Source organism: Heptranchias perlo, chromosome 26 (genome assembly GCF_035084215.1).
Source record: "Heptranchias perlo isolate sHepPer1 chromosome 26, sHepPer1.hap1, whole genome shotgun sequence".
Taxonomy (NCBI): domain Eukaryota; kingdom Metazoa; phylum Chordata; class Chondrichthyes; order Hexanchiformes; family Hexanchidae; genus Heptranchias; species Heptranchias perlo.
This window is the reverse complement of record NC_090350.1, coordinates 30,061,593-30,088,906: the sequence shown is the minus strand read 5'-3', so window position 1 is coordinate 30,088,906 and position 27,314 is coordinate 30,061,593. Positions and strand designations below refer to the sequence as shown.

The 27,314-nt window shown below is 41.2% G+C and overlaps 1 protein-coding gene across 3 annotated transcripts in view; it reads right to left on the bottom strand.

Annotated features, from left to right (window-relative positions):
* Positions 1–22,102, bottom strand: part of LOC137342642 (tyrosine-protein kinase Fyn-like) — a 235,288-nt gene extending 213,186 nt beyond the window's left edge. For 2 of the 3 annotated variants that reach the window (XM_068006679.1, XM_068006682.1), the window contains exon 1: positions 21,895–22,101. The gene's annotated coding sequence lies outside the window, so the exon portion shown is untranslated. Of the gene's footprint in view, positions 1–21,894 lie in introns of all 3 variants that reach the window. The other variant, XM_068006681.1, reaches the window with a different exon arrangement.
* Positions 22,103–27,314: the final 5,212 nt, after the last annotated feature.

The window sequence follows — 27,314 nt, the reverse complement described above, 5'->3', positions numbered from 1 at the left end:
GACTTCCCTCAACAGCAATGCCGAGAAAGCCTTCATTCTCTTTGGGAAATGACACTGAAACTGCCCAATCAGGGATGAAACAATAAATCCCTACATTTTTGTTTTACACAATTTTACCTGTTTAAAAAAACCTAAAGAATAATTGAAGAAGCAGAGTTACTGTTTTTCATTTCAATTGTCTTTTATTGATGCACTTCATTGGCTGTGAAGCACTTTGGGATGTCTTGAGCTCGTGAAAGGTGTTAAATAAATACAAGTTCTTTCCTTTATAAATCCACACAATTTTAAGTTAAGTGGTAACATATGAGCTTGCCCTTCAACTGGCCAGTGTGCTTAATTCCCTGCTCAAAGTATGTTACTCAGGCCTGCACTAACTTTTGGATTAAGAATGCCCCCATTTTCAGCTGGGGCTAGGAACAGTGTAGTGCAAGAAGCAGCCTGTTTGATAAAGGGATTCCAAAATCAAGTTTGAAAGGATGATAAAGAGACCATCATAACAAAGGGCTATCCGATCATAAAGAAAGACAGACTTGCGTCTATAATCGCACCTTTCATGACCTCAAGACATCTCAAAGCCCTTCACGGCCAATGAAGTACTTCTGAAGTGTAGTCACTGTTGTAATGTAGGACTCACGGCAGCCAATCCAATTTGCGCACAGCAAGGTCCCACAAACAGCAATGAGATAAATGGCCATCATCAAATGTTTGGTGGAAATGGTGGCATCAATGAGTGTACATTACAAACACAAATTGATCAATCATGCAAGGGCTAGAAAGGCTTAACAGGTTAATTTTTCTGCTGTGTAATACTGACATTTTTATAAATACAGAATGTAATAGAAAAATATAACATATTTAATTGACAGTATTCTGAATACATTTAAAAGGTTGTAATTTGGTTACAGTTTAGATTCTGGAGCAGAAATGTCACTGCAGTCCTCACTGGGTTAAACCCAATTCACACAGTCCTTTACTACACTGAGATGCAAAACGTTTGGTCAGCCCATAAACCTTCTGGCCACAACAGTGTTCTTATAGCAGGAGAACCACAGAAAAATAACAGTACTTGAGAGCACTGTAAAGTCAGGTCAAACAAATGAGGAAAAACAAAAACCCGAAAAGATATGGGCAATTATTTTGACATCTGGTAAGGATGAGCACTAAATCTGACCAGGACATTGTCTTCCCAGGAGTTGTCTACACACCAGCAAAAGCCACATGCAAATAAGATAATAATAGTCTGAGCTGCTCTGTGTCACTGAAGCCACTAATAATGCAATAAACATGAGCGAGTGTGGTTACACTCACCTCACAGACTCTTTGCTTTTTAAATTTAAAACTTTTTTGAAAATAAATTACAATGGATTGGGTTCCTGCCTTTTTGGAAGATAGAGTATTCTCCCCCCACCCTCTCCAACGCCTCTCCCCCCCCACCCCCACTCCACCCCCCCTTCCTCCAGCCCGCCCCCCCTCCCACCCTATCCACGCTCGCCCCCCTCTCTCCTTACTGCTGTTCTACTGGCGAGTGATGTCATCAAGGTGAAACTGACATGAAGCTCTTCTTACTCCCATAAATCGAAAAAAATAACTTTACAGTTCTACAAAGCCTGTCTTACTTGGTTATGGAAATGGAATATTATAGCCGAATTGGGCAGGCTATCTTGCTCCTTGACAGCACAGTCCAAAGTTACACAGACCAGTGAATTTAATGAGCCTTAAACTGTTTCCACTGGCAGGAGGGTCAGTAACCAGAGGACACAGATTTAAGATAATTGGCAAAAAAGCCAGTGTGGAGGGGAGGAAGGAAAACGAGATGAGGAGAATTTTTTTTAACGCAGCAAGTTGTTATGATCTGGGATGCACTGCCTGAAAGTGTGGTGGAAGCAGATTCAGTAGCAACTTTCAGAAGGGAATTGGATATATACTTTAAAAGGAAGCATTTGCAGGGCTTTGGGGAAAGAGCAGGGGAGTGGGACTAATTGGTAGCTCTTTCAGAGAGCCAGCACAGGCACGATGGGCCAAATGGCCTCCTTCTGTGCTGTATTATTCTATGATTCTATAATCCAGGTCGGAGCTCATCATTTCAACCACTGAAGAGATGTGAAACTAGCTATCAGTTCTCTCTATAAGATCACAGCTACAGCAATGCCACAAGCCTTGCTAGTGTTTAAACCAGATATCACGTACATGCCACATACACAAAAGCTGCTGCTGCATCTCCACATTCTGTATGAAGACAACAACACTCCACAGAATACCAGTAATGAAGCTTCACACACCATTTCTCCTGCTCCAGAATACTCTATGTGACACAATCACTTGGGACCCTGTTCCTTGGCTGCAGATGCTTAAATCCATTGGTTCAACTGTTCAAGTCAATTTTGGAATACTTTGTCTTGGTCTTTTCTTTGGCTGCATCCTGTTGTTTTTGCTGCCGAATAAAATGTGCATTTCTAAAACCCCTTTAAATTAAATTAAGTTTGCAAATTAAGCAACAGTGTGTTATATTTTTGATCACCTAGAATTTGTCTTCTTTGCTTTCTTCCTCAAAATAATTGAAAAGTGCAGTACAGATAATGTGAATCATCTTGGTGCTGATGTTAAGAAAAAGCTGACAGGCAAAAATTGATAGCAAAAAAAAATTGCTGCTGTAGATTTATCAGCTACTTTTAAATTGATGCCCTACAGACATTACAAGACTTATCTGAGGAACATTATGTACAGAGAAAATGTTTGGGATTTTCTTTATTACAAATGTTCTTCAGAGTATTAAAAAGACAAAATATAAGTGAAAGATTTAAAAGAAAAATACAAAGATACTGTCTATTGTATTCCACTTTCTGGTTAAGTGTATTATTTATTAAAGGTCAACATTGCACTTGTTCATTTTAATGGAGGCATAGATAATTATTAAATCCACAATTTTGTTGAATGTGGTACGTGCTTTATTCTCTGGCATGCTGTATTGGAGTGGTAGAAGGTGTATTTGTGGCTGCGATTTGCCACAAGTTCCTGATTTTTGTTGTGTCATCAAGAAAAAGTGCCACATGGACAGAAAAATCAAGAAACTAAAAAAAATTAATACCAATATCTGACACAGCCCAGGTCGCTCTCACATGCTTTCAAGAAGTCAGATCAAGGGCTCCACTAACTGAGGCCTGAGCGTAGGTTTCTGCTTTGGTGCATGGTATTGATCCAAAGAAACGAGCAGTTACTTTAAATGTGCAGTTTAACAACCCATGACCATATCTCTCCACAACAAATGTTAATCTGTTTGTTTATCTCTCCTCTAAAGTCTAGCGGTATGGATTTCACACTCTTAATTTTTAAAATAGTCCTAAATGTACAAGTTATTGCAAATATGAAAACATTTTGCAACATAAATTACTTGCTTTACTAAAAGACACTTTAGAGGTATTCCTTTTCAGTGTGTACTCCTGAATAAAACAATTGTGGACACGAACACGTAACTGGAGTATGTAGTGTTAAAAAAGTACACTTCAGGCATATAGTAAATAATTTAACATATTTACCTTATTAAAATCACTCATTAATTCTTGTTTTGTTGCCTAAACATGAAGAATATTTTTAGCTACCACAGAATATAATTCTTTTGTGACGAGCAGCCATGCTAAAGACATAAAATACAATGAAGGAACTTATCCTAAGTAACAATCCACTGTCTATCACACATTAGAAAGCAGCACCATTTTCCCTAATGCTCTGCCCTTAAGCAATGGATGGTGAGTCGACCATCGACTGTGACACACAGACAATACTCGCGCACAATAGAGAAGTACTCCTGCCCTACAGCAGTGTCTGTGAAACATAAAACAAAGTGCTGTCATGCAGTGTCCTTCATCAACTGACAACAAAGCGACCTGGGTCATTCCTACTCTGCCAATTCTCAAATATATATCCATCTCTTGACTTACTGACACACACATTTCAATAATCTGCCATTGTGTTTAAGTCCTCTTTAAATCACAGCTGAAGTGTCCATTCATTATGAATCTGCAGTGGATTCACAGTAAATGCCTAATGTATAAATAAATAGTGTCATTATTTACTTCAGTCACGGTTTGGAGATAAGTCTCCGACATCATGACAGCAGAGCTGACCAGAGCAGTAAAGCAGGAGATCTGCATGTGGTCAGTATAAAGACCAAACTTTAATCTCCCATGATCTTTTCAAAGTGAAGAATTCTATGTGCGAATTGGACTGGGTATTTAATAGCATCCGGATGCACCAGATTAACCCAAGCAGCCCAACTGCACAGTGGCACTGTAGAAAGAACCTAAGTTGGCCACTTTGGACAGCTTGCACACATGTAAAATACAAGATTGTTACATTGCTAAGATACTGCCACTAGTTGTTAGTATGTTTAACACTGCATCATAAACATTTGAGAACTGTGCTGAAGACAGTTAGATGCAGAAGATCATTATTACACCCTGGATATCTTCAACTCAATGCTAACGCCTAAATATAGGGAGAGATTGCAGAACTCTGAGATACAGAGGGATTTGGGTGTCTTAGTACATGAATCACAAAAAGTTAGTATGCAGATACAGCAAGTGATGAGGAAGGCAAATGGAATGTTGTCATTTATTGAAAGGGGAATGAAATATAAAAGTAGAGATGTTTTGCTACAGTTGTACAGGGCATTGGTGACACCACATTTAGAATACTGTGTGCAGTTTTGGTCTCCTTATTTAAGAAAGGACATAATTGCTTTGGAGGCGGTTCAGAGAAGGTTCACTCGACTGATTCCTGGGATGAGGGGGTTATCTTATGAGGAAAGGTTGGACAAGTTGGGCCTGTATACATTGGAGTTTAGAAGAATGACAGGTGATCTTATTGAAACATATAAGATCCTGAGGGGACTAGAAGGGGTAGATGCTGAGAGGATGTTTCCCCTTGTGGGAGAGACTAGAACTAGGGGCCACAGTTTAAAAATAAGGGGTCTCCCATTTAAGACGGAGATGAGGAGAAATTTTTTCTCTTAGAAGGTCGTGAGTCTGTGGAACTCCCTTCCCCAGAGAGCGGTGGAAGCAGGGTCATTGAATAGATTTCTGATTAACAAGGGAGTCAAAGATTATATAGTAGGTAGACAGGAAAGTAGGGTTGAGATCGCAATCAGATCAGCCATGATCTTATCAAATGGTAGAGCAGGCTCGAGGGGCTGAATGGCCTACTGCTCTTAATTCGTATGTTCGTATATTGGGCATGACAGTCTAATTGATACAAATTCCCGTCCACAACAACAGATGGCACTTTTAGCAGTACAACTTAATTCAGTAAACCCAAGACTAAACCTACACGCAGTGGGGCTGTGTCATCAAGCTCAAAGCACTCAAGACATCACAAATGGAAAATCAACAGCACAGCTAATGTCATGAATTATGCAGCGTATTTAAATTAGCAGTACGACTAACCAAATTTCTATTAACTGCACATTTTTAGCCACTTAGAGCAGAGGGATGTTTTGTAAAGGGAAGAGAGCAAAAAGCTCATGTAAATTCTAAGCCGTTCAATGGTTATGTTTTGGGGCAGTGGATAAAGGGTCACATGATTTGAATGAGTTTTTACAAATTGCCCTTGGACGCATCATCAAATCAACATATGAATGTTTTGAAGATAGTATCAGCGGTACAATAAATAAATTTGCTGAATGTGTCGACTACAAAGACCAGACAATCTGTGATCAAACTTGTTATTTGGCACAATGCCTCTTTATATTAGTGTCTGAAGGCTCTCAATCAAATGTGCTCAAATTCACCTTATTCTTAAAAACCTGGAGACTTTCCAAAATGCAGTACATAACACCAGAGTTCATTGGTTATCAAGGTTAGATTTAAGATAATTGCTAAGTTTGCTATCCTGTAAACCTATTGAGCTGCCTCATCACAACAAAAAGGCATGTGACCTTCACACTACACCCAAGAGATGTTGTTGCTGCTTCTCCTATGAAATACATAAAATGAAGATCTGTTACTCAATTGGTTTGAACGCAAATTCAATTTGTAATTAAAAGCTGATATATACTAGATGTAATGAATAGGAATGTTCAAAATTACATTCTGTCACAGCAGTTACAGTTACTATTTCACACACAGTGTGTATTTGTAACGGTACTGTACACATTGGGGGTGAAATTGGACTTGGGCAGGGACGCAAAATAGACAGTAATACATTGGCTGCCTGTTGTACGCTCCGCACAATACTCAGTCCCACTGACTTCAATAGAACTGAATATCAGGTGTGTGGTAGAACGATCGGCAAATGCGATTCCACCTGTTTTGCTTCCCTGCCCAAGTCCAATTTCACCCCCGATGTGTTTGGGAGCACAGGAGAGTGAGGTTGTAGTTTTGTGTAATCATATGCAACCCACTAATTGAGGCATGTGTATCCAGCCTCCTGCTACAAAAGGTTGTTCACGCTGCAGAACAACATGTACCGCCATGGGGAGAAAAGCAAAAAGCCAAGCTCTTAGCCTTATTTGCATAATATAATCACATCAGTCAGTCTGCATTGTTATTTGTTTTGTTACAGTAGCAAGTCCCAAAGTATTATTTGAAACACTTTTTTGTAGAGGGCACAGTATCACATGATATGAAAAACTATCCTACTTGTGAAATCCAGAAGTCCTGCATAGTTCCCACAAATTGGAATCCTTTCTTTGAATGATGAAAATGTGTGCAAAGGGCTCTATTTACATAATGCCCAATTATAGGAATACTGTAGATCAAAAATCCAATGAGAATTCCCTTCAGCAGCCTGTCCCATTTGTATTAATGATAGCCACCTGAAATGCTTTCCCTATATGCTTTGTTCGTCAGCATTCTCAGCTTCTTGTCAAAGTGTCAGCAAACACAAGAAAACCAAGTTCAGGAGAAATTGCAATCAGTTTCATGCCTGTGTGCACAATGATTACAATTTGTAGCAACAGTGGCAAACTAAAATCATTAACATGTAAGCAGCAATGCCTGAAACAGATAACCCTGCCTTTAAGCCATGGACAGTGGAGTAAAAGTTTAGAAAGGGGTGTCTTTTTTAAACTGTATTCATCACAATTGCTATATTCTATATGTAAAACCATATACGTTGTAAAAAAGATACATTTATGGGTACCTCCCAGTCATCGCTTCTTCCTCACTCTTGTGATTTTAAGCTGCTGGTCAGAGGCAGCCTGGGAAAAGACATTTGGTGTAGGATCACCCTTTGTGCTTTGTGACGCTGGCTTACTATAGGTTGGGCTAGACAGCAATTCAAGGTTTCATCACAAGGTAAGTACAGATTAGGAAGGCCATTTGGCCCATTTTAGTTCATTTATTCAGAAAAAACTTTACAGTCCCCCATCCTCGCATTGCAGCATCCAACCGTGCCTTAAATAATCCTAGGGTTTTCACTTCCACCCCTCTACCCAAAAGTCCATTCCACATTTTGATCACTTTGTGCATGAAAAAGAATTGCCTGATATCAGTCCTAAATTTCCCTTGAACTAGTATCCCCTTCTTCTCTTGTAATTTAGTTTGAAATGATTTTCCAAGTATACTCTTACCATACCGTTCACTACCTTATATACATCAGGCACCTCCTTTCGAGGATGAAAACCCCTGTTTTCTCTGGTCTTTCCTTATGATACCAAGGATGAAAAATTATAATTATCAGGAGACTTAAGATACTGGCACTATTTCCACTGGAACAAAGAAGGCCATGAGGAGATTTAATAGAGGTTTCCAAAATTATCAAGAGTTTTGACAGAGTGAATAGGCAAAGCTATTTCCTCTAGTTGGAGAGTCAGTGATGAGGGGGTCATCCATTTAAAACTGTCACTAAGAGAGTGGAGAAAAAGGTTAGGAAAAATGTCTTCACTTTTCTTTTAAGAGAAAAATAGATAAAAATTTGAAGCTAAGGAAATTACATACGAACATGCGAATTAAGAGCAGGAGTAGACCACTCGGCCCCTTGACCCTGCTCTGCCATTTGATAAGATCATGGCTTATCTGATTGTGACCTCAACTCTACTTTCCCGTCTACCTACTATAACCTTTGACTCCCTTGTTAATCAGGAATCTATCTAACTCAGCCTTAAAAATATTCAATGACCCTGCAGAGCGATGGCAAGACAGCTGAGCAGGATTCTCGGATAGCTCTGTAGACAAATGCATAGCCTGAGTTAACTGGTCTCTGCCAGGGTAGCTACAAGTATACTAAATTGGCTAAACTATCCTGTGTTTGGGAGGAAAAAAAGAACGACCTGACCATTTATATATTGACTGCTCCTCTTAGTGTGCATGGGTAAGTGTTGGGTGAGCAGGTAAGATCAGGACATGGCAGAGAGGCAGGCAATGGGATCAGAGGGGGTAAGTAACTGGCATCATTTTAACTGCCCCCCACCCGGTTTCCATCAGGAGGGGGTAGGTAAAATTGGGGCAATGAACTTTGATGGACCCAATGACATTTTCTAATTTCTGGCTTTTCTTATGTTCTCAAGAATGGCCATATGGGTGAAGTACAGAACTATCAAAGTTGGACAAGTCTAAATATGTGAGATGTTCAATCACAAGCCGCATAGTAGAGATATCACATCATGCCAAAAACATAGGAAGTTAAGAGTGACAAGTGTCACATGGAGCACCGGGGCACATGGCAATAATATATTCTTCATGTCTCCTTCCATCAAATGGTAAAACAAAACCAGAAAACAAAATACAATCACAGGAAAAGAGAAAGGGAACATTTCTTTCTTGATCATTATTTCTGGCAAAGCTACTTCAGCTGTGTTGCATGTTCATCCATCCTTCATTACTCTTTGTCTTGTAAGAAATAGAAATCGCCATGGAAATAAATGAATTGGTTAATTCTGTATAAATGAAAGGACTGATACTGTTGTGGTTGATTAATCAGACCATGGGACTGTGGATGTAATGTAGACATAGTGGAGTTGAATGCCCTATTTTAAAACTTTATTTGAATTGTCACACTGCAGTTATAAATCTTTGTTTGGATGCTTTCTTTTTCTAGGTACTTGTATTTATATATTTTTCTCCCACAGCCACTTTCTCAGGTAGATTTTTTTTTGCATCCACCAATCTCAAACTGTATACAAACTATATCTGAGTGAAGCAGGGTAACTTTTCTTAAAGCAACCAGGCAGTCTGCTCCAGTAGAAACTCCCAAAATGTTAGTGTAAGCTGATCGGAAATGTCTAACAGCAAAGCTAGTTATTGTTGTGGGTCCCGCCAGACTAGAACAAGTGACTGCATCTGTTCCAGTTGCTTTCTTTTGTTTTAACTGCTTTGCCAATTAGTATGGTACTTTTTAAAGCTATCTTGGTGACTTGTAGACATTGAAATCTGCTTTTGTTTTGACTTTCTCCAATTTAAGAACAATTGAAGACCAAAAGGAATTTACACAGCATTCACAAGCTCAGGACGTCCCAAAGCACTTTACAGCCAATTGATTGCAGTCACTGTTGTAATGTAGGGAAACAATTCCAACACTTACTAACCAGTAAACATCATGTGAAGATGTAACATATAAATCGCAGTATAGATTCCTCCCCACCCAAAAAAAGATGCTGAGAGTTATATCTGACACAAGCAGAGCAAACCATTCTCAGCAGCAGAAAAGTAATAATATCAAATAACAAACAGCATGCTGTAGGAACAAAGTACGTATCTGTACCGAGTGCTAAAGTGCAACACCTATCGGTAATGTGCATTCAGCCAATTCCAACGTTGGCAGTTTTTAAACTGCATGTCTACACAAGGTAACAAACTTGTAGGTAGCCTGAAGCTAGACAAGATATAATCCAGCCCCACCCCCCCACATAGGGCCCTGTTCCATTTGTAAAAATAACTGCAGATAAAGTACTGCAGATATGAGGTCACTCTTGATTATGGTACATTTATACATACATCAAATTGTATTATATTGCAGACACCACAAACCACGTTTGAGGACCAGGCTGTGCCTTCTTTTTGAAGGGTTCTGAATCTGCAGTGATACAAAACTCTCCCATGTCAAACACTTCCTGTGCTGAGAGCAACCAACTAAGCGGTTATTGAGAGACATGATATTTTGGCCCTTGTACGATTGTATAATTTTTTTTAACCCACACAAGAGACTGGTACCAGACTATGTTTTTCACAGAGAAGTACGTGCATGTATTTTTCAGCATCAGCTGCTACACGGGCCCATATAAAAAGGTCAAACAGTGTCAGACTAAGGGGTAAATTTTGCTCTGAGCTGCCAGTACCTGTCACTCCTTCAGAGGCTGCTCATCACATGAGAAAAGTCAATTACAGGCTGCCTGCCTCGCCAGCAGCGACCCTCGGGTAAGTTCCGGTGGGGGGGGGGTGGGGTGTTGGAGCAGGCAATTGGGGGGATTCAGATTTATTGCAAGTGAACACAACGTGGGGTGTAGAACAAAGCCCACATTCCACCACAAACTATGTGGATTAATTCTCTCATTTATGTGAGAAGCACTCCTGCTCCTCCTGGCTCCACAGAAAGATTTATAAAACAAAAACTTGCCTTTAGTTGGCAGCTGCAGAAGAATCCTGAGTGGAGCAAGCCCGGTGCCTGCGTTGCTCATCAGGAATACATTTTACATAGGGGTTCTTCAACAGGCCCCTAATTAGGCCCCGACTTGGCATATTTAAGGCGCCTGACACCCCAAAAAATGGGCCCCACGAATTTCGCAGTGGGTCCAACACCTGCGCAGAAAAACAGGCACAATGCATAACAATTTCTACCCCCTAATTCTTAACTTGAATGGGCTGCGTGTAGTTGGACACAAACAGAAACTAGTCAAGTGTTAAGTGACCTTTAATAAATGAAAGGCTATAAATTAGCTTTAGTTGCTCTTGAAAAGTTATTTATCAGTACAGAAAGACTTGACAAAGTCAAATAAAAATGCAAAGTAATCATCATTCCCCTCGTAAACCTTACTGTTAATTTAAATGTGTATCCATTAACATATATATTTGCAAATGTTACTGAAAATGTATTGTGGTTCACACAAACAGCTTACACTATTAACACTGTCAATGCTGTTTATGATGTGGAGATGCCGGTGATGGACTGGGGTTGACAATTGTAAACAATTTTACAGCACCAAGTTATAGTCCAGCAATTTTATTTTAAATTTAAAATAAAATTGCTGGACTATAACTTGGTGCTGTAAAATTGTTTACAATGCTGTTTATAGTGGAGTTAAGTGCAGCAGACAGACATTGCAACACTGCATGTCAAGATAAAAGTGGTTTCTCAAACATTTAAAAGTGGTTTCTCAAACATTTGATCACTAGAGTGTGAAAAAGGCACCATGTGCATTAGTTGATACATTTTTTCACATAACATTTTTTCAGTGCAACAGAAATCAACAACCATAAGTGTTTTTTTTCCCTAAACTTTCTTTTTATCTATCAGGGAAGGTTAGTGATACAGAAATTCACAGTCCAGAATCCCAGTTTCCCTGGATGATAGGAGGTCATATCATGTCATCAATATGGAATTCTGATGATTGCTGGTGATGACATGGGGCTCGATTTTTGGACGTCCGAGCCGGCAGAATTGTGGCGGGGGGGGCTCTGAAAATCGGGGATTCCCGGGGCGGGTCCGGAGCCCGGCCACATTTACCTACTTTGCGGACCCCCTCAAACGTACATCTTCCAAATGGGGGCCGCCATAGCTGCAATTAAAGCTGGCGGGATCCCACTTAAGGCAATTAATTACATAGTTCAGGTCGTTAGCAGACCTTATTTGTAGGATGATTTAGGAGTGGTGGGATTTTCATCTCAACTTAGTGTGTTTCCCGTACTGGGGGAAATACTCCCAGTTGAAATGGACGTGTTGCAGCCACCAGCCTGTGGCAGCTGCAAAGGTCCATTTGACAGGTGGGGGTGAGACCCTCACTCATTGCAGGAGGCCACTCTGTCACTTTGGACAAAGTTTGGCCTCCACCACCATCCTCCTAACATTCAAATTCACCAACCTGGAACCTCAACCCCGGTGTGCAGACACATTTAACTACCTTGCGGACCCCCTCAAACGTACATCTTCAGGATGAGGGCTGCCATAGCTGCAGTCATGACCTTCTCAGAGGACAAACAGCATCACCAGCCTCGCCGTCCACCTCTGACACGTGGAGCTCCACAACACTGTGTTGTGACACATCCACCTGCACAGCAGGAGGGAGGGCAACCGCAGAGAGAGATGCGTCGCAGAGGGCACTATCCTCGCCACAGGGTCTACAGACCGAGGCTCAGCTTCCTGGACCTCTCTGAGCAGCAGTACACACGGAGGCTCAGAGTCACTCGACATGTAGTTGTGGACATCTGCAGCCTCCTTCATGCCGAGCTGCTCCCGGCTGGCCCGAGCACCATCTTCTTACCTGTCGCTGTCAAAGTCACCACTGCCCTCAACAACTTCTCCTCCGCATCCTTCCAAGCTGCCACCGGGGACAGCGCCGACGTCTCTCAGTCGTCTGCACAAAAGTGCCCTGCAAATGCACCTACACCCACTCTGCAGTGACACAATGGGTGGCATTAGTTGTGGGTTTTCATGGTGATCCTCAGGAAAGGGCACTATTGCACAAATCAGACAAGACGTGGCAGTAGTGGTGACAATATAATATGTAATGTGAGTTCATCAGAAATCAAATATAAGTAAAAACCATGACAAACCCTCAAACACCCTTGTGCATCCCCTTCATGCTCACGACACGTTTGCCTTACGCTTCCTACTACACATATTTGATACATGCCCTGTGGCTGCAGCACAGGTATTGGCAGGTTGAGTGAGGCTGACTGTGAAAGAGATGCACGAGAGGGTGAATATGAGACAGAGCCATGAGATTGTATAAGGATTGAGTTGAGTGGTAGTGGTGGGATGAGTACTGGCGAGGTGAGTAAGTGCAGGTAAGATGAAGATGAGCCTTGAGTGGGTGTGAGGAGTGATGTGATAGAGTAGTGTTGGCAGTGCAGAAGGAGATGTGGGGTGGGGACGGTGATGTGGCAGACGGAGTGTAGGGGAATGAGTAAGTGTACTCACTTCGGCTGACCTACTTAGGTCATTGAAGCGCCTCCTGCACTCTATGCAGGTGCGTGATATGTTGGTGGTGCTGGTGACCTCCTCTGCCACCTCGAGCCAGGCCTTCGTGGTGGCAGAGGCAGGCCACTTCCTCCCGTCCGCCGGGGAGCAGATCTCTGTCCTCCTCCTCCTCCTCACCCCATCCAGTAGGACCTGGAGTGAGGCAGCATTAAACCTGGGAGCAGCCTTCCCCCTGGGCTGCTCCATGCTGTAATTTTGGCTCCTTTCTGCAGCATCAGTCAGTGGAGGACTGCCCCTTTAAATAGGGCTCCTCCAGCTGACAGCCTATGATGCGGCTGCGCAGTCCGACCGCTGCGCAGCTTTCCAGCGCAAAACCCGGAAGCCAAGGTAAATGCCTTCAATTTGGCTGCGATCGCATGAGGAGCACCCCGAATTCACTGGGCGCGTTACCCATTGACTCAAACTGCACAGAGAAATCCTAGCTATATGGAAAGGAACGCTTTCGTGGCTTGAAAGTGAAAACCATATGTATTACGTTGCATGGTCATTTCAATCACTCTACCCATGGAGCTGGGCTATGAAGACAATACTATTCAGACTAAAATACCCTGTTTGAAATTTGTTAGTGGATGCAATTTAAATGGTAATGACTAGCCATTTTTCATATGTCAACAGCCATATGTCAATATCCCTCCCAGCTTTACAAAGCAGGCAGAAAATGGAAAGTACAACACAATGTGAAGAAAATAAATAAATCTTCTGTACATAAAAACAGACACGATGCAATAGAAGTGTAAAATGTTATTAGATTAAGATTGCTACCTGGATAAATTTGCTGAGCTGAAGCCTGATACAGGATCTTTAGCAAAGGGTGTGGAGCTACAAGAGAAAACAACCCCAGTTATCAAATTCAGCTTTACTGGTATTGCAAGTGAACACAACATGGAGTGTTGAACAAAGCCCACATTCCATCACAAACTGTGTGGATTAATTCTCTCATTTGTGTGACAGAATTACTGCAGTTATGTGTCAGACTGAAGAATCTAGAAGATTACATTGTACTCAGTCCCAGGAATAGAAGCCTAGAGGAAAACCAGAGGTCCAGCGCCAATAGAAAACTTCTTGGAAGATGCTAGTGATAGACAGTATAAAACTGGTAGCAATACTGGAAATCGTAGTCTCAGACATATGGACAACTTCACCCAATCTTTCTCTTTCTCATCACAGCCTACGATGGCAAACTTGTACTAGTGCATACTGAGGCAGTGTAGACTTTGTGTCTACACCAACACAGAATCCCACAGCTACCCTGATTACACTACCTCCCACCCTGCTTCCTGTAAGGACTCTATTCCATTCTCTCAGTTTATCCATCTCATCTGTTCTGACGATGTCACCTTCCACATCACTGCTTCAGATTTGTCTTCCTTTTTCCTCAATCGAGGATTCCCCTCCACTGTGGTTGACAGGTCCCATTTCCTGCACTTCTGCCCTCACCCCTACCCTTCCCTTCCAGAACCACGATAGGGTCCTTCTTGTCCTCACCTTCCACCCCGCCAGCCTCCGCATTCAACGGATCATCTTCCGCCATTTCCACCACCTCCAACGCGATGCCACCACCAAACACATCTTCCCCTCCCCTTTCAGCATTCCGAAGAGACTGTTCCCTCCACCACACCCTGGCCCACTCTTCCATCACCTCCAACACCCGCGCCCCTTCCCACTGCACCTTCCCATGCAAGCGCAGGAGATGCAACACCTGTCCTTTCACCTCTTCCCTTCCCACCGTCCAGGGCCCCAAACACTCCTTCCAGGTGACGCAGCGATTTATTTGTACTTCTTTCAATTTAGTATACTGTATTCGCCGCTCACGATGCTGTCTCCTCCACAATGGGGAGACCAAACCTAGATTGCTGTCCGCAAGCGTGACCCTGACCTGCCGGTCGCTTGCCATTTTAATTCTCCATCCCACTCCCCATTCTGACCTCTCTGTCCTCGGCCTTGTACAATGTTCCAATGAAGCTCAACGGAAGCTCGAGGAACAGCACCTCACCTTTCGATTAGGCACTTTACAGCCTTCCGGACTCAACATTGATTTCAATAACTTCAGATCATAACCACTGCTCCCATCGTCTCGAACAGCAGGTGCTGGTAATTTTTCCGCTGTTGCCACTTACAGTTCCTCTGGACCCAATTTTTGTTTCTTTAATTATCCCATTACCACCCACCATCATCCTTTTTGTCATTTAATCACTCTTGCCCCCCACCCTATCACAGACCTCACCTTTTGTTCTTGCCTCCCCTCCCTCCTACCACCCCCCCCCCACCCCCCCGCCCACCCCTGCCTCTTTGCTTGGCTCTCTACTTGCTTAAAAACTGTTAAATCTTTAACTTCTTCCAGTTCTGATGAAAGGTCATCAACCTGAAACATTAACTCTGTTTCTTTCTCCACAGATGCTGCCTGTATTGCTGAGTATTTCCAGCATTTTCTGTTTTTATTTCAGATTTCCAGCATTTTGCTTCAGACTTTGTGAGATATTTTTCTATCTACAACAGGTTAAGATGGCTTTCGGTTTCAAAAGCTAACATTCAGCAAAGCTTTGAAACCTAGTTTTAAATTGACAGACTATCAATACGTTAAACCATTTGGTTCAGAGGAGTTTTCAGAATTTGATCCTGCGGAACTGAAGCCTCATTAACAATAGATGGCCAGAAACCATGAATATAAAATTGCACACTTCATCTGAGAAAGGCACAGCTGAATACAAACTGGATTACTTAAAGACCATGGCATAGTCTGATTGGTTGAAAATAATAACTTATTCATTTTAATTATTTTTCTCCCTCTTGGTCTCTTCAATTTTCTCTCTGCATCAATGCTTCATCTACCCCTCCACTGACCAAGGCTGAAAAGTTCCATTTGTCAACTCACTTGAAGGAAATAACTCTTCACTGTTGATGACAATGACTTGTGAGCTTTGTGAGTACTAACAACGGACATTTTTCACTCAGTCTCTAATTTTTCATCGCTTCCCTTCACTACTCAAAGCTTCCCTCCCCCCACCCCGATTGCCCATTGACACTAAAAATGTACTTTTGTTTTTAGGTTGTGTTTCCTTTGTTAAAAGTAACAGTTTTTGCACAAACCAAACTTCATTTTGGGAAGTCTTTTAAGTTCAACTTGGCAATTAGTGAGCATCTTTTTAAAATATTTTCCAGTTATACCTTCACCACAACCTTGTCAGGAACATTGGAAAAAAAATGTGATATTCACTCCTAACACTACAGTCATCACTTCATTATCACTGTCTCACATCCAATACAACTTTTCTAAACTTATTCTTACAGTTTGCAAGACTGACTGAAAACAGACAGCTTTATTTTAGCACTGGTGAAAATAGTTCCATTTCTCATCCTATTTTCCTCCGGTGGGGGAATTTAGAACAAGGGGTGCATAGTCCGAAAATTAGAGCTAGGACCTTGAGGAGTATAACCAGGAAGCACTTTTTCACACAATGGTTGATGAAAATCTGGAAATCTCTCCCTCTAAAAACTGTGGATGCTGGGTCAATTGTAATTTTCAAGACTGAGATCGATAGATTTTTGTTGGGTATGGATATCAAGGGATATGGAGCAAAGATGGGTAAATGGAGTTGAGGTACAGATCAGCCATGATCTAACTGAATGGCAGAACAGGCTTAAGAGACTGTGTGGCCTACTTCTTTTCCTGTGTTCCTATCTTCCCCAGTTACTAATCATTAATAAACACACAGACATTAGAACAGAGTAAAGTGGTAAAACCTTAGCCAACTAAAAGGTCATATTTTCACATTGTTTTGTTACCAAACTACGCCATAATGGTACACAGAAATAAAGCTAGCAGCCAAAAGGGGAAACTCAACTTCTTAACTTTCATATCTACAATCCTTTAGAAAGATAAATAAATTGTAGTTTACTGTGTTTTCTGCAACAAAATAACCGAATATTGATGAGCAAAACTGCGATGCTCCATTTTGAGGAATTTAAATTTGAAAATCAAGTTCAGAACTATAGGTAGTTGGATTTAATTACAAATCAATTTCAAATATGAAGTTAGATTCTGCAGGTTGTATAGGCTGAGATTGATGTGTAACTTTGTACTTTCTGTTCAAGTTCAGTAGTGTGCCTGTTTTGCAGATTTTTTACAATATTGAGTGGATATTAAATCTGGGGCATTAAGCTAGATTTTTTTATATGCAAGAATGGAGTCAACAAAGTGGGACCATCCCTGTCAAACAAGGCCATAAGCTTACTATGAAAGATTCCAAGCCCAAACTGAAAAAAAATCCTAACTCTCCCTGATGCCACATAATGACCCCCACCCACACACACATAACGGACACCCATAGCATGAAAGGGTCTTTTTGTTTCAAAACCAGGAACAACCTACTCTAAAACTCAAGTTAAAATTTATCATGTTGGAGATATTTTTGCAATCTAGCTTTGTGTTACTATTTTAGTTTAATTTTAAGGATTTTTTTGCAAAGTTGTGTGCTTGTCCAGTTGACAGTAATCAGCCCGCACCCTTTTGTCAAAATGTTAACTCAACAGTTCTCTCCACCGATGCTACCCGACCTACTGAAGACTTCTAACATTTTCTGTTTTTGTTTCAGATTTCCAGCATCTGCGGTTTGTTGGTTTTTTTTTTGCTTTTTGACAGTTGTCAGCTCTGAACACTTCTACCACCTAGCTTGAGCCAAATCAGATATAGAATGGGCCAGATGTGAGGCAAAGCTCCTCCTCTCTTCCCCTACAAAGCATCATTTGGTCCACATTTAGAAGTCTGCCGCTAACTGCAACAGTGTGAAATCTATCACTCACAGCCGTCATCCATAGGATCTCAGAATGAGATGGTCAATTTGCGGTGAATTGGGGATTGGTTTGTGCTGTGGACTTGCATTCACGAGGAACATGGATGAGGCTGTCCAAATTAATTATACATAAGTCTCCCACAACTGGTAAAGAGGGAATTTTTCATTCTATCAATCATGTGTAGATCATAAACAGAGGCCTTGGTGGTGAAGTACAGCATTCTAAACCAAGACACCACCTTCCGCAATATTAAAGCAGTATGGTCTTCCTCAATAGTGTTCAAACGACCTCTCTCTTGTTTGTTTACAAACTTTAGCACAAGTAAAGGAAGATGTAGTCGAGATACTGGATGGGCTAAAAATTGATAAAGAGGAGGTACCAGAAAGACTAGCTGTGCTTAAAGTAGATAAGTCACCCGATCCGGATGGGATGCATCCTAGGTTGCTGAAGGAAGCAAGGGTGGAAATTACAGAGGTACTGGCCATAATCCTCCAAACAACCTTAGATACAGGGTGGTGCAAGAGGATTGGAGAATTGCAAATGTTATACCCTTGTTCGAAAAAGGGTGTAAGGATAAATCCCGCAACTACAGGCCAGTCAGTTTAACCTCGGTAGTGGGGAAACTTTTAGAAACAATGATCCGGGACAGAATTAGCAGTCACTTGGACAAGTGTGGAATGATTAGGGAAAGCCAGCATGGATTTGTTAAAAGCAAATCGTGTTAAATTAACTTAATAGAGTTTTATGATAAGGTAACAGAGAGGGTAGATGAGGGCAATGCAGTTGATGTGGTGTATATGGACTTTCAAAAGGCGTTTGATGGAGTGCTGCATAATAGGCTTGTCATCAAGATTGAAGTCCATGGAATAAAGGGAGCAGTCGCAGCATGGACACAAAATTGGCTAAGTAACAGGAAGCAGAGAGTAGTGGTGAACAGTTGTTTTTCGGACCAGAGGGAGGTGCACAGTGGTGTTCCCCAGGGGTCGGTACTATGATCACTGCTTTTCTTGATATATATCAATGACTTAGACTTGGGAGTACATGGCACAATTTCAAAATTTGCAGAAGACACAAAACTTGGAAGTGTAGTGAAATGTGAGGAGGATAGTGATAGACTTCAAGAGGACATAGACAGGCTGGTGAAATGGGCAGACACGTTGCAAATGAAATTTAACGCAGAAAAATGTGAAGTGATACATTTCGGTAGGAAGAAATATAAACTAGCAATATAAACTAGCAATTCTAAAAGGGGTCCAGGGACAGAGAAATCTGGGGGTATATGTGCACAAGTCATTGAAGGTGGCAGGGCAGGTTGAGGAAGCGGTTAAAAAAGCATACAGGATCCTGGGCTTTATAAATAGAGGCAAAGAGTACAAAAGCAAGGAAGTCATGATGAACCTTTATAAAACATTGGTTCAACCACAACTGGAGTATTGTGTCTAGTTCTGGGCACCGCACTTTAGGAAAGATGTGAAGGCCTTAAAGAGGGTGCAGAAAAGATTTACTAGAATGATTCCAGGGATGAGGGACTTCAGTTACGTGGATAGACTGGAGAAGCTGGGGTTGTTCTCCTTGGAACAGAGAAGGTTGTGACGAGATTTGATAGAGGTATTTAAAATCATGAAGGGTCCAGACAGGATCGAGAGAAACAGTTCCCATTGGTGGAAGGGTCAAGAATCAGAGGACATAGATTTAAGGTGATTGACAAAAAACCAAAGGTGACATGAGGAAAACTTTTTCATACAGCGAGTAGTTAGGATCTAGAATGCACTGCCTGAGCGGGTGGTGGAGGCAGATTCAATCATGGTTTTCAAAAGGGAACTGGATAAGTACTTAAAAGGAGAAGAATTGCAGGGCTACGGGGATAGGGTGGGGGAGTGAGACTAGCTGGATTGCTCTTGCATAGAGCCAGCACGGACTCAACGGGCCAAATGGCCTCCTTCCGTGCTGTAACCTTTCTTTGATTCTATGACTCTAAGTGGAAGTTACATTATAATGCACCATTGCATCACTTGCGCACAAGGATGAAAGCGACTCATGACTCCTCTCTCCTCAAACAAAAAGGTTTTCGCTTATTAGTGTTTGGCTTAACGACAGTAGTTCATTGCCATATAGGAAAATATCTGTAACAATGTAGCGCCTATAACAAGTCCTTTGTCACTACTAGCAGTATTGAACAGTTAACCATTTCCAAGTGGTCCAGGCGGAGAGGGCAGAATTATACCTTATGCTGCTTGGGCAGGTTGATGACCATGTACTAAGGAGGCCTGTACATATCTAGTCTACACGTGGTGTTACCCCATAACACTGGTTGAAATAAACCCACTATCACTGCAATTCAAATCATGATTCAATTGCAGGAGCCTGCCATTCATCACTCTCTGCGATGACAGCCAATTCTGGCAACAACAAAAAAAAACTTGACAAAATGAATTCGAACAATCCCCACTTGCGTGTGTATTGTATAAAATAACACAGACTGTCGTGTGTGTCAAGGTTACACATTCCAGAATTCATTGACAACACACACAGCTTTGCTTCACTTCAGCCCCATAATGTCTTTAACACATTTTTGGTTATGCTTTATCTCACATGTAACAGGATGTTCTGACATTTCCTGTAGTTCATTAAAACCAATTAATGCACCAGCTCAACTAATTGTTTTCATGATACATGCACCTACAAGTATTGTCACGGATATGGAGCCCCAGCACTCTGTTTTTTAAAGACTGTAGTCAGTTTTATCTCACACAAGAAAAGTAAACACAAGTTTATGGTGGTATCTTCGGCTACATTAGATCATGTGACAGGAAGGGCCAGCTAGGCAACATCTTTCACTGTGCAACACTGAATAAAATATATCTGTATGTGGTATATTATGATATACTACGGTCCTCATCCAGTAAACGGGACTTTTTTGATGGTTTTCTGAACGGTGTTTATGTTAATCAATCACAATTGACAGGACTGCCTGCGATAAGGGATAATTGCGGTCTTGAACAATGTAACGTGGTTTGTACACCGAAATATACTGGACTGCTGGTGTGTATTAGTAATATCTGGGTGTTATCGATCGTTAATTAAGGATTACTAGTGAATACATCTCATGGAATATGGCAGTCTGGGCTGCGTTGCTGGAAAGACACTCACGACATTGTAATGTTTCCAATCCAATCTGCTCTGTGCACTGAGAGCACGGGATTTCCTCTCCCGCGGCTTGACAGACAGCGAGGCTGCGTGGGGCGGAAACTAACAACGCGTTCCCAAACAGCGCTGGGCACTGGCCGGGTGAAGGATATTCCTCTCTCCACATCACAACACTGAAATCTCGCCACTGAATAATCCTTGCTGTCCAGCGACCGAAATATAAAGAGGGGAGGCGGGGAGGAAAAGAGAGAGAGAGAGAAAAGACAGCAATCGCTGTGTAAGGAAATGTAGTGAATCCGCGGCCATAATCCTCGTATATCTGCAGAGGACGATTGGTGTTCAGAGAATCTATCCCACTGGGGATGTTGAACACGATTTGGAAGCGTCATTTTACAATGAATGTAAACAAAATGTGCCATCTAGATGGTCATGGACTTTATCACCAAGTAAACCCACCTTCCCCAGTCTATGAAAACATTTTTAGTTATTACAAACTCTCAAATGTGCATACAACTTACATGTTTTACATATAAACTTTATAGGATTTTCTTTTAAATCGCCCTCAAGGCAACAGTCAGAACATTAGATGGTTGGCACAATGTGGAGTCAGTTTCAATAGCTTGGCGAGGTCACGTCAAGTTTCAGGGAGATGTATGTCCTTAAACAGGGCGGATTTATCAGTCACAAATCCTACCCGGATTGCCTGGTTTTGACCAGGCCAGTTCATTCAGCGCTCGGTATCTCTCTGACTGACTTGAGTTCCAATACTGGCGCATCTCAGCAGCCCCTCTTAAACCCGCTCTATGGTATCACAACAACAGATTCACTTACCTGTAAATCACCCCTCCGAGATCCCCACCGCGGGGCCAGCAGAGACCCCGGTGGTATTTGAGGGTTCAGTTTGTTTCTCTTTCTCTCTTTCTCTCTCTCTCTCTCTCTCTCCCGATTAATGTTCTTGAGAAGCTCCCCGCTCCCGCTCCCGCTCACGCCGTCCTTTGCAGCAACACCTCTCAATGAATCGCTCTGACTCACTCCACAGCAGAGGGGAAGCGGCAGTCAGCATCAACTTACACCACCCCCGCCACTCGCACACCATCGACTGTTCTGCAATCGCTCGCTGGAGCCACATCAGCTGCAATTTATTTGGAAATAATAACTGCTTCTTTCAAAATAGGTATTCCAGAGCAAAAAAAAAAATCCAAAGCAATCTACATTCAAATAAAAACAAAGTTGGTAATAGTGTGAGTTTTCGTGTGCTCAGTGAAATGAAATTAATGTTCATTTTTTTTCCCATCGATGGTCTTTGAATGTCACTTGTCCCAGTATGAAAGGCAGAGAAGGAAAATCCCTCCGAGCACTTTGCAAAGTACCAGGGACAGCTAATGCCACCCTATCGGCCTGTACAGAATAAGAAACGTAGCAGGGGAATCCTTCTGATAGTGATGATATATGTAGGATGTCGATATTAATAATACGATTTGCAGTTATTTAGTCCAAAATATTGATACAATAAATAGACGTGGTTTGATTTAAGCCTTTTTAAAACATTGCCCAATTGATTAGAAGGGGTCAACAATTGTCAACATTTTGATATGGATACAGGGAGGATGAGGCAGGTAACGGTCCGTTTGCACACTCAGATTCCAACTTCAACCGAGAAAACATCTAGATGACCTTTTGAAATACATACAGGAAAGAAACAGAAAATACGGCCATTGACCCAAAAAAATATTACCTTTTCAGATAAAAGTTCCAAGCTCATTTGAGAGATTTTTGACTCCCTGTATGTTTAACTATTTCTTTTAGTGATTTACTAAGTGAAATGATTTGCAAAATATAAACATTCAAAATAGTTCAATAAAACAGTTTTATGATTACAAAACAAAAATCAATGTCAACGTTGTTTTAACATTTTAGACAAGTACAGACACACAGACTATAACTCCGTTATTAATACTGACTTGTGGTTGAATATTGAGAGCTGCATTTTTTAAACTTACAATCTATGATTTTTGCTTTAAAAAAATTCAAACTTGAACAAAAAGAAACACCAAAATTGTAAAAAAAATTGAAAGCAGAAATGGAATAATTTTGAAACCTCTTTAAAAATATTTTTGATTAAAAAGAACACCAAAAGATGCTAATTGGAACGAAAAAAACAAAAGCAAGAAACCAGAATCATATATTCTGGTTCAGTGGTAGTATTTTGATCTTAAAGTCAGAAGTTGTGGGTTCAAGCCCTGCACCAGCACTTCAACACATCGACCTAGTAATTGGTTTGGGATCTTTGCACCAAAACGGGTAGGCCTCAGACCTCATTTACATGAGGCCAGCAAGCTGCAAACGCCAGGCAGCTTGCTGGGGGAAAGGATTTCAATTTTGGGCTGCTGTGACGCCAGCAATGGCCCTCAGGGAGGTCCTGGGAGCGGAGGGGAAGCGATCAGGAGGGATGGTGGGGAGCAATCAGTAGTGGAGGAAGGCGATCAGGGAGGACCGAGTGAGGGCCGGCAATGGTCTTCAGCACTGCAATACTTATCTTTTCAGTGACAGTTTCCAGTGGTCCCTTTAAGGACAGCTAGTTAGGCTACATGGAAACCATGTTTTCCTGCACGCAGCCAGCCCAGCAGCCAATTTTACATATGGGGCTTCAGGTACCATCGAATTTCTAGGCCATAATCTAGTATTGAGGGAGTCCTGTAATACTGGAGTTGCTATCTTTTGGATGGGGCAATACTGCTGCTCAAGTGGATGTAAAAGATTCCACGGTACCATTCGAAGAAGAGCAGGGTAATTCTTCTTGTGTCTTGGCCAACGGTTATCCCTCTACCAAAGCCACCACAAATGGATTGATTGGTCATTCACCTCATTGCTGCTTGTGGGATCTTGCTGTGTGCAAATCAGCTGCCACCTTTGGCTACAAAATAACGGTGACCACATTTCAAAAGTAGCTCATTGCCTGTAAAATACTTTTGAGTTTCCTGAGGATGTGAAAGTTGATATATAAATGCAAGTTCTTTCTTTTCTTTCTTCATACTTTCCTGCTATTCTTTAGAGAGACATTAAAGTAGAGTAGTCTGTATTTTGTGAAAATACAGCAATAATGATAAGTCCCCAAAATTCTACCGTTTTAGTTACTTAAAAAGGCACTGTTAATAAGAGAAGGCAGTAAGCCAAAGAGCTTTCATTTTCTTTGCAATGATATCACATAAAGTGATTTGACTGTGTTTTGACACTATTAACATAATTGTATCATGTGGGTTTGAACTAATAAAAACTTGTCAAACATTTTTTGAACATGAAGTCAGTGCCCGGACTGCAGCGGTTCAAGAAGGCGGCTCACCACCACCTTCTCAAGGGCAATTAGGGATGGGCAATAAATGCTGGCCTCACCAGCGACGCCCACATCCCGTGAACGAATAAAAAAATTTTTTTTTAAAAATTTGATGCTTAAAATATTTTTTTCAGTTTGATTCAGCTGGTAGCCCTCAGGCCTGTAAGTCAGAAGGTTGAGGATTCATGCCCCGTTCCAGAACTTGAGCAAATAATCTAGACCGATACTCCAAAGCAATGTTGAGATAATGAATGCTGCATTGTTAGAGGTGCAATCCTTAAAATTAAATTGTAAACTGAGGCCCTATCTGCCTGGACATTAAAGATCCCATGGCACGATTTGAAATAGAGCAATGAGTTGTTCTGGCCAACCTTCTTCTTTCAATCAACACCACCAAAAACAACTGATTAGTTAGTCATTCATCTTATTTCACAAAACGACTGCCTACATTGTAGCAGTCAATGCATTTCAAAGTAATTCATTATATGTGAAACACTTTAAGTTATTTCTGAGATGTTCTAGGTTGCTATAAATGAAAATCCTTTTTTAATTGAAAAATCCCAGAAACCTTTGTTAATCATAGCAACCAAATTAGAGCTTCATGCAGGGAAATAAATGTTCAGAACAACAACAATAACTTGTATTTATATATAATTCCTTTAAGCGTAGAAAAATGTTCTAATGAACCTCCACAGTGATGTAAGGAAAAAATGAACACTGAGCCAAAGCAGGAGATGTGACCAAAAGTTTGGTCAAAGAGGTGAGTTTTAAGAAGAGTCTTAAAAAGAGGAGAGGGAAGCGGAGAGGAGATTAAGGAAAGAATTAACTTGTGGCCTACACTGTTGAAGGCACTCCCGCAAATGATGGAGGGAAGGGAAGGGGGTGTGCACAAGAGATATAGAAGGGGATTACCATGCTGGAGAATGTTACAGAGATAGGGAGGGGTGAGCCATGAAAGAATTTGAACACAAGGATACAAATTTTAAATTTGAGGTATTAGAGTACTGGGACTCAATGTGCATCAGCAAGAACAAGGGTGATGGACAAAGAGGACTTGGTGCGGGGTAGGCTATGGGCAACAAAGTTTTGAATGAGTGGCAGTTTATGGAGGGCGAATGGTGGGAGGCCATCCAGGAGACTATTGGAATACTCAAGATTTGGAGGTGACAAAGATATAGATGAGGGTCTTAGCAGAAGATGGGCTGAGGTAGGGGCTGAGGTGGGTGATGTTACAGAGCTGGAAGTAGACAGTCTGTGTGATGGAGAGAATATGGGGTCAGAAGTTTAGCTTGGGGTCAAATAGGACACTGAGGTTGTGAATAGTTTGGTTTAGCCTGACAATGGCTGGGGAGGGGGATGAAATCAGTGATGTGGGTACAGAGTTTGTGGTGGAGGCCAAAGATGATGGCTTCGGTCTTCCCAGTGTTTAGCTGGAGGAAATTTCAGCTCATCCAAGACAGGATGATGAACAAACAATCTGACAGCACAAAATCAGTGGAGGATTCGAGACAGGTGGAGGAGAGGTTGAGCTGGGCAACATTAATGTAGACGTCGCAATTTATCATTTTGTCCTCAAAAAGAGGCCTGCCCCCAAAGTTTCGCTTAAAAAAAAGAAACAATATAATTTTGCTTCCGCTGTATATTTAAAATAAACTACAGGGGAAATTGCAACAATCCAATAAGGAGTTTCAAATATCATTGCGCAGTGCTTTGAAAAACTCAACTCTGAGTTTTTACAGTTTTAAAATACATTGACTTACCGAAATAAGGGAAGTGTTGTTTGTCAAAAATTAACTAGGAAATCCCATGATACACATATAGGAAGATCCTCTTTTGAAGCTGAAATGCAAAGTTGCCATTAATAATAATTCATTAAAATATTTGTCCATCAGTTCAAATTAAAAATAAGATTTATACATATGGAATTCTTTTTATGATCATACAAATGTCATAATTTGCTGAAGTAAATTATTGGTTGTTTTCGTCTGGGTTCTGTATTTAAAAACTATTAGTTTTCTAATGTATCACTGTGGCATGAATACTTAATTATCTGAGGGAAACAGTCATCATATCTGCTTAATCTAATTTGACATTTTAACTGAAGAAGATATTTTGGGAACGACTCATAGAAAATATTAATAACATTTTAAAAGATAATACCACATTACATGTTTTATTTTACAAGTTAGCTATGAATGAAAAAGGCCATTCAGCCCATCCAGCTCATCCACCCAGATAGACCCTATAATCTTCTTCTCCCACACCATGTCAATTGTTCCTTAAATAATTGCAAAGTTTTTGCCACCTTTATCCTACCTGGAAGTCTTCATATGTTGATCATTTTTTGTATGATTCTATTACACACTTGAAAAGGAAAAATGTGCAGGGCTATGAGAAAAGAACGGAGGAATGGAACAAATTGCATGGCTCTTTCAAAAAGCTGGCACAGACAGGCCTCTGATGATAGTGATTAGACCAGTGGCTCTTCTCAACATTGACTTTAGGGTTTAAATGTTTCCCTTGTGTCTAAGTGACCAAATTGTACACAGTACTCAAGCTGAGGGTCTGACCATTGCACTATATGTTTTAGCACAAAATCCTTGCTGATTTATGAGTAACAATTCTAACAATAAAATAAAACATAATTCAGAGGTCAACATGTCAGTGCATTTGGGACTTATTGAATTAAAGAGTTACATATAAGAAAGAAAGAATTTGCATTTATATTGTGCTGTTTATGTCCTCGGGTCATCCCAAAGTGCTTCAACTACATTTGATATGATCAGAAATGAATTACTTCTACCATATGTAGGAAACTGTATTATTGACTGGCTTGACATTTACCTTTTGTGAAATCTGTGGGTCCTGAATGAATATCTGAGGTCTTTGTTCATGGACTGGGGTAAAGTACATGGACTGC